The sequence below is a fragment of the Canis lupus genome, chromosome 27 (assembly GCF_003254725.2).
Source record: "Canis lupus dingo isolate Sandy chromosome 27, ASM325472v2, whole genome shotgun sequence".
In the NCBI taxonomy this organism is placed as follows: domain Eukaryota; kingdom Metazoa; phylum Chordata; class Mammalia; order Carnivora; family Canidae; genus Canis; species Canis lupus.
Genome location: NC_064269.1, coordinates 31,975,276 through 31,984,645, shown reverse-complemented (window position 1 = coordinate 31,984,645; position 9,370 = coordinate 31,975,276). Strand labels below are relative to the sequence as shown.

General features: G+C 38.7%; 1 protein-coding gene across 4 annotated transcripts in view; it reads left to right on the top strand.

Moving 5' to 3' along the window:
* C27H12orf60 (chromosome 27 C12orf60 homolog) overlaps positions 1-573 on the top strand; it is a 30,668-nt gene extending 30,095 nt beyond the window's left edge. For all 4 annotated transcript variants that reach the window (XR_007406595.1, XR_007406593.1, XR_007406591.1 and 1 more), the window contains one exon: positions 429-573. The gene's annotated coding sequence lies outside the window, so the exon portion shown is untranslated. The remainder of the gene's footprint in view (positions 1-428) is intronic.
* The last annotated feature ends 8,797 nt before the right edge of the window (positions 574-9,370 follow it).

Genomic DNA, 9,370 nt, shown 5'->3' with positions numbered 1-9,370 from the left:
AAAGAGGACGCAAAATTACTCATAATCTATAACCTGGAGAACAGTACTATTTAGATTTAGATACTACACACACACACACACACACACACACACATTTAGACTGAAATGATATAGTATGCAATTCTTCATACTGTCTTTTCCTTAACATTTTATTATTTTATTTTTAAAAAGATTTTATTTATTTATGAGAGACACACAGAGAGAGAGGCAGAAGCAGAGATATAGGCAGAGGGAGAAACAGGCTCCCTAAGGGGAGGCTAATGCGGGACTCAATCCCCGGATCATGCCCTGAGCCAAAGGCAGACGCTCAACCACTGAGCCATGCAGGCGTCCCTACCTTAACACTTTAAATGTAAGCACATGTCCATATAATTTAATAATTATTGAAAACATGATTTTTTTCACTGTTGCACAATATCCCACCATAGGTGTTACCATGCAATGAAATATGGAGTGGATCCCTGGATCTGTCTCAGAAGCAGATTGATCAGTGACTAGAACAGAACAGCACCTACCTCACTGAATGCTTTGATCTGTTCCTAATTGTTACAACAGCATCCGGCACCGAGAAATAAATGCATAAATAAGTAAAAACAGTTGTCATTATTTGTACAAAGGTTTGTTGCATAAATATCTTATGTTTAGCTTGACTTGAACTTTGCACTATTATAGGTAAGGCTCTGTGAACATATTTTGGACACAAATCTGTGCTTCTCACAATTTTAAGACGTAATTCTGGAAGGTATGACCACAAATCATTGAAATGCATATTTTTTTGGATTTAATGGAAAACACAGGTAATGTTGGAAAATATCCCCTTAAGACTTTTAAAATTCTTAAGATTCCTCATTATCAACTGTTAATTTGGGATACTGAGGTGTGAGGATGAACACTAGAGAGTCTGAAAACTTGGATTATGGGCTTAGTTCTGCAGTTCGCTGGCTGAGTTAACTTAAGATGCTAAGTAAGCCATGCTGAGCCTCAGTTTCCTAACCTTATAGAGCTGTCAAAAGCAAATAATATTTACCTTTTAGTGGGAGTGTACTGTGCTTCAAGACCCTTTAGTATATTATCTCAATCCACAAAACAACTGTGAGAAGGAGATAGTTTAACTTCTTGGTCACAGGTGCATTTCCTGAGGCCATGTGACGTTAACTAGTCTGTCTGTGATCACAGGTTCTTTCCTCTCACCCTGTTGGCCCCTGTCTCCAAAAAACTCTAGAGGAGTCTAAAGTGTCATTTTATTACTCTCTGTAAAGTTTTGCTATTTTCCTAAAGTGACTGCCAGGTCCAGAATTTTCTATGGTGACTGCCACTTCCAGACCAATACCACTAGGGGGAAGCAGAAACCTTTGTAACCTTTTTATACAACTGTGTCCAGAATGTCAAGGAGGAAGAAGAGAGAAAGGGAAAGAAGAAAGGGAACTCTGGGAAACGAACTAGGGGTGGTGGAAGGGGAGGTGAGCGGGAGGTGGGGGTGACTGGGTGACGGGCACTGAGGGGGACACTTGACGGGATGAGCACTGGGTGTTATTCTGTATGTTGGCAAATTGAACACCAATAAAAAATAAATTTATAAAAATTAAAAAAAAAGAAGAAGAAGAAAGGGAGGGAGAGACAGAGACAGAGTGCAGAGAAAGAACCAGAGATTGAGAGAGAGAGAGAGAGAGAGAGAGAGAGAGAGAGAGAGAAGGCGGAAAGGAGGGAGGGAGGAAGGGAAGAGAGAACACTGATCATGAAATGGAATAGGGAAAGACAAGAAGTCTGATACGTGAGAGTGTGTACGTTTTTGGATTAAAATGAAAATATTTTCTGACAATGTTTAGAGTCATTAAAAAATCATCTTTTGCCTTGGCGGCTGTTTTAGGGAAGTTCCCATGTGATAATTTAAAATTAGTTAATTTAGACATTTAGAGCTTGGGATTCACTTAGTTATCACTTTCTTGATGATACCCAATTTTTCCAAATGTAATCTATTTCTTGCTGCGTGTGTGTGTGTGTGTGTGTGTGTGTGTTTTAAGATTTTATTTATTTATTCATGAGAGGCAGAGACATAGGCAGAGGGAGGAGAAGCAGGCTCCATTCAAGGAGCCCAACGTGGGATTCTATCCTGGGACTCCAGGATCAGGTCCTGAGCCAAAGGCAGATGCTAAACTGCTGAGCCACCCAGGCATCCCTATTTCTTGCTGTCTTGATGAGTAAAAGGGATATGGGTTTTGAAATCGCACATAACTATGTTGATGTTTTTTGCCTCCATGTCTTCCTCGTTTTTGTGAATTTGAATATGTTAGTTCCCAGTAGCATTTTCTTCACATGTAAAAAGCGAGATGGCATCACTCTTATAGGGCTGTCACCACGATGACATGGAGATACTTCTGTGAAATATCATGGAACGGATCCATGAACCATACTGGCTCAGAAGCAGATTGATTAGTGAATAAACACAGGCTTTTGAGAGAGACACTTTGGTTTAATTCCTAGATCTATCATGTCCTTAATGTTTGATCTTGGGCAAGGTATTTTACCTCTCTCTTCCTCAATTTCCTGTTTCCTAGTGCCACTGACAGCAGCTTCTCAAGGCATGCTGGCTCCTCTGTTGCTCTACAAAGATTTGTGAAGACCAACTCATAGGTATCCAACAAAGTGAAAGTCAATTTTTATTAATTTTTTAAATAAGCAGCTGTTTAAGAAAAGGTTTTGCCCATTTTCTAAACATTCTAGACTAGTTTTCTATTTTTTTAAAAGATTTTATTTATTTATTCATGAGAGACACACAGAGAGGCAGAGACATAGGCCGAGGGAGAAGCAGGCTCCTGTGGGGAGCCTGATGCAGGACTTAATCCCAGGACCCCGGGATTACATCCTGAGCCAAAGACAGACGCTAAACCACTGAGCCACCCAGGTGCCCCTAGACTAGTTTTCTAAAACTACTTTTGGAGCATAGGTTAAAGTAATTGCTAGAAGGTCTTGTCCAGGGGGAACTGTATATTTTGCTGCCAGCCTAAAGGTTTTGAAATGGCACTTAGTATTTCCTGTTTGGATCTTATTAAACTCTTTTGGACCCGTGTCAGTTTAATGGGGATATTTTACTGCCAAAAGTCCTTGTTATTCAAAGGAAGGTAGTTTGATAGAGCCCCCCAAATTTGGTAATTCAGAGTGGCTTTAACATTTTAACTTGTCAGTTCTTTTTTACCCTCAATACTCTTACAAAAGTGAGCAAAATTCCGTTTCAAATTTCTTTAACTTTCATTTAGATAAAAATTTAAACTTACAGAAATGTTGCAAGTCTGTACAAGGAACATGCATATGTCTAAGGAACTCCCATATACTGTATCCATGTTAGGTAACACATATGTTTAGATTTCTAAATTTTGCTGTACTTGATCTATCATTCTTGCTCTTTTTTCTAAACCACTCAAGAACTAATTACAGACATCATGTCCCTGTGAAAAGATGAGGCATATTAAAATTTTAAATAGTTTTTTTGGGCAAAAATAGATTCAAATCAGGCAGCACCAGCACAGAAGTGATTAGGAGAGTTCTACCAACATGAGTTAGGGGCAAGATTTTTATAGAAAAAAAGGGAAGCAAAGCAAGGACATTATTTGATTGGCTACAGATTAAGCATTTGCTTCATTTGGGAAAGCCTCGTTGGCTATTTGTGATTGGTTGCCTTTAGGTTTTGATTTCTTAAATTTGAGGTCTTTACACACTTAGGTTTTGGCTTGCTTACAATAGACTGCTAAGGTATTAGAACCATCTCAGTCAAATGGCCTCCTTGTTTCACTAATTTAACACACTTTACCATCAAATAGCTCAGAATTTATTTCTTAAAAACAAGGGCATTATTTTACATAACTACAATACAATTACCAATATCAAGAGATTTAACATTTATAGAATAAATATATTTATTTATATTTATATATTTATAGAATCTGGGGCACTTGAGTGGCTCAGTGGTTGAGCACCTGCTTTTGGCTCAGGGAGTGATCCCAGGCCCCCCACAGGAAGCCTGTTTCTCCCTCTGCCTATGTCTCTGCCTCTCTCTGTGTCTCTCAAGAATAAGTAAATAAAATCTTAAAAAAAAAGAGAATACTATTATCTTATGCATAGTCCATACACAAATTTCATCAACTATTCCTATAATTTTCTTTCTATTTTCCAGGACCATCATTTGCATTTAGTTGTCATGTTTCTTTAGTCTCTTTAAATTGGAGCATTTCCTCAGTGTCCATATTGCTTTTTGATCTTGGTGTTTTTGAAAATTATAGGCCAGTTATTTTGTAGATGTCTCTTGTTTGGAACTTACCTATTATTTCCTGATGATTAGACTCCGGTCATACACTGTTAGCAGGGAAATTGCAGGAGAGATGTGTATTTGCATCCATTATTTCAATGTATTTGTAATAATAGTTGTTAGATCAATAGCTTCATTATGAAACATGTTATCTAAGCTTTCTCATTTCCACTTTTTTTTTTTTTTTTTTTTTTTTGAGTATAGGACCTCAGTGTTGGGAAAGCTTTGTTTTCATCATCTACCCACTGTGAATTTCCTCCTCAACATTCTGGACAGAACACTTCCATTGTGTGTTCCTAGGGTATTGAGATATTGAAAAATAAATATGTATTTGCTCTTGTCTGTGGTTTATGGCACACACCTCCTAAGACCTTTGTAATTTCTGAAGCACTAAGAGCCTTTAGGGGCATCTTTTCTGGTTCCTGAAATAGATCCAGAGCCAAAAGGCTAAAATGGATGTCTTTTGTTATTCAGAACCAGACTCTTTCAACCACCCCTGAGTTATGTTAATGAGGTGGTGCTTTATTATTATTATTTTTAAAGATTTTATTTCTTTATTCATGAGAGATACACAGAAAGAGGCAGACAGGGGATCCCTGGGTGGCTCAGCGGTTTAGCGCCTGCCTTTGGCCCAGGGCGCGATCCTGGAGTCCCGGGATCGAGTCCCACGTCGGGCTCCCGGGATGGAGCCTGCTTCTCCCTCCTCCTGTGTCTCTGCCTCTCTCTCTCTCTATCTCTCTCTGTCTATCATGAATAAATAAATAATAAATCTTAAAAAAAAAAAAAGAAAGAGGCAGACATAGGCAGAGGGAGAATCAGGCTCCCTGTGGGGACCCTGATGTGGGACTTGATCCCAGGACCCCAGCGGGGATCAGGCCCTGAGCCAAAGGCAGACATTCACCCACTGAGCCACCCAGGCACCCTGAGGTGGTGTTTTAATGCCCTTTAGGAGGTTCTGGATGATGATATAGAAAGACTCTGAACTTACTCCCTTGAGGGCACACACCAAATTATACCTGTTAATAGAACCATTCCTTCTGGAGATGAACTGAGGGCTGACTAAATAGATACAGAGCAACCAAAGGTAGAGAGAATGGCAAACTGAAGCAAGAGAAATAGAGGCACAGTGACGAAGGGAACCTCCACCCTTGTGTAAACACAGTGAGGAGGGACAGTACTGAGGGCCTGGGAACAGATCCCTGTGTCCTGGGGCACAGGAAATAAAAGTCCTGGTTTAAAAGAGCAACTAGCTTATAAAAGAGACAGTGCTAGAATTCTGCTCCGAGAAAGCTTTTCTGGTCAGAGGGACATGGTTTCTGTTCTCACTCCACCTAGATGGGAGCAGGGTCTGGATACTGTCAGGGGCAGGTCCAGCTGTCTCAGTGAGCTTGGGACTTCAGTGAGCCCAGGGTCCACCAGCCCACATCAGCACTAGCCACGCTGGGGCACAGAAAAAGAAGCCAGATTTTAAAAGCGCGAAGACAGTGGAACACTCTCCTTATGCCACTTAAAAAGCCCAGCCTGGGTCTGGACATCATAAGGCCCTGGTTGGGATGCCATAATTAGTAGGTCCCGTCCGGAAACTGGTGGGTCAGATTGGCACAGAAAGTTTGCAACCTCAGAAGCCCAGGGTCCACCAGACTACACCAGCCCTAGCTGTGCTGGGACACAGAAAAAAGCCACAGTTTAGAAGTATTAAGAAATTGCAGGAATTCTCTCTCTATCCACCTTAAAAGCACAGACCAGAGCAGGGTCTGGACACCATCAGGTGTGAGTTTGGTTTCCACCAAAGGCAGATTCAAATTCCATAATTGGAGGGTCTGGAGGAACTAACAGGCCTGTTCAGACACCATAACTGGTGAGTCCAGTCATCACAAGGAGTTTGTAACCTCAGCAAGCCTAGAATCCTTAAGCCCACACCAGCCCTGGTGGCACTGAGGCACAGTAAGATGGCTGAGGTTTAAAAGAGATGGGGGGGGGGGACACTGGGTGGCTCAGTGGTTGAGCATCTGCCTTTAGCTCAGGTTGTGATCCTGGGGTCCTGGGATCAAGTCCCGCATGGGGATCCCCACAAAGAGCCTGCTTCTCTCTCTGCCTATGTCTCTGCTTCTCTCTGTGTCTCTTATGAATAAATAAATAAAGCCTTAAAAAAAAAAAGAGGACTGAGGAAATGTGGGAAAGTTCTCTCTCCTTACCCACCTAAAAAGCCTAGACCAAAGTAAAGACCTTAGTAAGATCTGGGTACACAAGTCTACTTCAGCCACCCTGTTGTGCAAAAACAGACTGTAATTTTTGTGGGCTTTTAAATTTTTTTAAATATTTTAATTTAACTTATTATTTTTTATTTTAAAAATTTGTCTTGTCTTTTTTTGTTTTTATTTTTATTTTTTGGTTTTGTTATTTTCTTATTCTCTTATTTCTTCTTTTTCCCTTTCTTTAAAATTTTTTCTTTCTTTTATTCATTCATCATCATCATTATTGTTATTTTTCTTTATTCTTTCTGTAAGAAGCCATGGTTTTAAAGGGTAATTAGCATATATAACCATAGCTCCAGACACCCAGCAAAAATCATCAAGCACACGTAGGCTGCACAGGGGACACCATACACAAGACCACTCCTTCAACTCGTGATTGTTTTTTTTTTATATATATTTTTCTATCTCTTTAGGTCTCATTGAGTTCTTCCACTTTTTTCTCCAGCCCAGTGAGTGAGTATCTTTACGATTATTACTTTAAATTTTTTATTAGGCATATTATTTATCTCTGTTCCATTTAGTTATTTTTCTGAGCTTTTCCTTATTCTTTCTCTTGGAGCATGTTCCTATGTCTCCCCATTTTGCTTGACTCTCTGTGTTGGTTTCTATGGATTAGGTGAAAAGGCTACATAGGAACATGCTCCAAGAGAAAGAATAAGGAAAAGCTCAGAAAAATAACTAAATGGAACAGAGATAAATAATATGCCTAATAAAAAATTTAAAGTAATAATCGTAAAGATACTCACTCACTGGGCTGGAGAAAAAAGTGGAAGAACTCAATGAGACCTAAAGAGATAGAAAAATATATATAAAAAAAAAACAATCACGAGTTGAAGAATACAATAACCGAAGTAAAAAACACAGTAGAGATAATCAACTGTAGGTTAGAGGATGCAGAGGAATGGATCAATGATCTGGAAGACAAGGTAATGGAAAACACACTAGCTCAACAGCAAAAAGAGAAAAGAATGGAAAAAAATGAGGCTAGAGAGCTTTTGGACAATATTAAGTGAACAAACATTCACATTATAAGGGTCCCAGAAGAGAGGGAGAAAGTTATGGGAAACTTATTTGAAGAAATAATAACTAGAAACTTCTCTAATCTTAGGACAGAAATAGACATTCAACTCTAAGAATCACAGAGAGTTCCAATCCAAGATGAATCCAACAATTACCATGGCACGTAATAATTAAACGTCAACGGTTAAAGATAAAGAGAAAATCATAAAAGCAGCAAGAGAGAAATAAAAAGTTGCCTATAAAGGAAAAACTATAAGGCTGTCAGCTGATTTTTTAGCAAAATTTTGTAAGCCAGAGGGGAGTGTCATGATATATTCAAAATGCTGAAAGGAAAAAATCTACCACCAAGAGTACTCTATCCACCAAGGTTATCATTCAGATTTGAAGGAGAGGTAAAGCGTTTGCCAGACAAAAGATACAGGAGTTCATCACCACAAAACCAGCCTTACAGGAAATGTTAAAGGGACTCCTTTAAGTGGAAAAGAGATGGCCATAATTAGATGTAAGAAAAATATGAATAAAAAGATGAAAAAATATGACAACATATACATAAAATGTGGAGAAGGGAGTTAAAAGGGAGGAGAGGAGAAGAAAAAGATTTCTTCTTTTCAAATTTTAGAATATGTTTATACTTAAATGACCATCAAATTAATATGGACTGCCATTTACTTAAGATGTTGTATATGAACATCATGGTGACCACAACCCCCAAACCTATAACAAATACATAAAAAATAATGATAAAGCCAAACAAAACACTATAAATACTTGTTGACCACTCAGAAAGTGCAAGGGAAGAAGAAAGGAACAAAGAAGAACTATAAAAGCAACCAGAAGACAATTTTTTTAAGTGGTAATAAGTAGGAGCACCTGGGTGGCTCAGTCAGTTAAGCATCTGCCTTTGGCTCAGGTTGTGATCCCAGGGTCCTGGGAATGAGCCTAGCATCAGGCTCCCTGCTTAGTGGGGCATCTGCTTCTCTCTCTCCCTCTGTTCATGCTCTCTCTCGCTCTTTCTCCCTGTCTCAAATAAATAAATAGAATCTTTTAAAAAAATGACAAGTACATATCTATCAACGATTAATTTAAATGTAAATGGCCTAAATGCTCCAATCAAAACACATGGAGTGGTGGAATGGATAAAAAAACAAGACCCATCTGTATGCTACCAAAAGAAACTGACCTCAGACCCAAAGACACATACAGACTGAAAGTGAAAGGATAGAGAAACATTCACCCTGCAAATGGGAGCAGAAAAAAGCTGGGGTAGCAATACTTATATTAGACAAAATAGACTTGGAAATAAAGACTGTAGTAAGAGACAAAGAAGGGCATTCCATAATGATAAAGGGGTCAATCCAATAAGAGGATAAAATGATTGTCAATACCTTTGTACCCAAATACAGGAAGCAAATATTAACAGACATAAAGAGAGAAATTGATGGTAATACAATAATAGTAGGGAACTCCATTTACAACAATAGATAGATCATCCAGACAGAAGATAAACAAAGAAACAATGTCTTTGAATGACACATAGGAACAGATGGGCATAACAGAAATATACAGAACATTTCATCCAAAAACAACAGAATACACATTCTTTTTCAAGTGCACATAGAACATTTTCTAGAATAGATCACATATTAGGCCATAAAACAAGCCTCAAAAATTTAAGAAGACTGAAATCATACCATGCATCTTTTCCCAACCAAACAGTATGAAACTAGAAATAAATCGCAAGAAAATACTGGAAAAAAACACAAACACATGGAGACTAAATGGCACGATACTAAAC